The sequence below is a fragment of the Euprymna scolopes genome, chromosome 8 (genome assembly GCF_053919585.1).
Source record: "Euprymna scolopes isolate OS-2025 chromosome 8, ASM5391958v1, whole genome shotgun sequence".
NCBI lineage: Eukaryota > Metazoa > Mollusca > Cephalopoda > Sepiida > Sepiolidae > Euprymna > Euprymna scolopes.
The window spans coordinates 134,775,396-134,776,596 of record NC_136489.1 but is presented as its reverse complement, the minus strand read 5'-3'; the positions used below and the strand labels follow the sequence as shown (position 1 = coordinate 134,776,596).

At 33.9% G+C, this 1,201-nt stretch overlaps 1 pseudogene; it reads right to left on the bottom strand.

Annotated features, from left to right (window-relative positions):
• Positions 1 to 877: 877 nt before the first annotated feature.
• On the bottom strand, positions 878 to 994 carry LOC145284359 (5S ribosomal RNA; annotated as a pseudogene).
• Positions 995 to 1,201: the final 207 nt, after the last annotated feature.

The following is a 1,201-nucleotide window of genomic DNA, read 5'->3' as shown; positions in this document are numbered from 1 at the left end:
ATATATATATATATATATACTAACAGTTCAGCACGGCTTTCCTCGGGTACTATTCATAACTTTATGTGCATATGTATATATTTAAAAGTGTGAACCTGTACGGTAATGCCTTTCTATATAATAGGCTTCTTTAACTAACATAGAGAAAAGTTGGTAGAGACCGCAGACGTCAATTTTTGAAAACTTTGGCCCCAATTTTGACCTCTTTAAAATTTAATGTTTTGGTCTCAACTTATGTTTGACCCATGTCCAAGTAACCATACATCTAAAATTTCAAGTCTTTATACCCAAAATCGGCAGAGGAACTTGATAGTCTACAAAGGTCAATTCTGTCAACTTTGACCTCTAGGCAGTCAAATTCTCGCCCCCAAAACTAATGAAAACGCTGGGTGCATGTCTGAATACCCTTTATGTAAAATTTCAAATGTTTAGACCAAAAATTAGCTGAGTAATTTGGTAGAGACCGCAAAACTAAAATCGTTTGAACTTTGGCCCTATGGAAGCGAAAAAATGAGATTTGTACGATTACGTTCTGTTCAAGGATACATTGATATTTATCCATACAATTATCATGTATTATACAGATACCATGATTCTAATAGCACTATGATTTTGTGGAATTGCTTGGGTGATTAGACACGATATATATATATATATATATATATATATATATATATATATATATATATATATATATGAAGGCTTCCATCAGTCTTGACAGACTATGGATACCCACTGTAAGGGTGCCTGCCCGTGAAATTTGTGTGGCAAGACTTGCGCAACCTCTAACCACGCTTCTCCTGAGTCAACATTGTTGCATACCAGTGGCAAGTTGAGGTACAAGACGACTGGAAACAATGCCGAGATAAGCGGAGAGCACATACAGCGCCTAGAATTCCTAAATGGTCACCCATCTGGTATTAGCCAGGCTCAACGTTGCTTAACTTCGGTGATCTGACGAGAACCGGTGTGTCAACGTGATTATGCCGTGTGTGTGTGTGTGTGTGTGTGTGTGTGTGTGTGTATATATATATATATATATATATATATATATATATATATATAAAATATAAAATATATATGGCGATTAAGCTACACTGAATATTCTGCGTTTCATCCAAATATATATATATATATATATATATATATATATATATATATATATGAGAATTATAAATGAGTAGTAATGTATAAACATCAT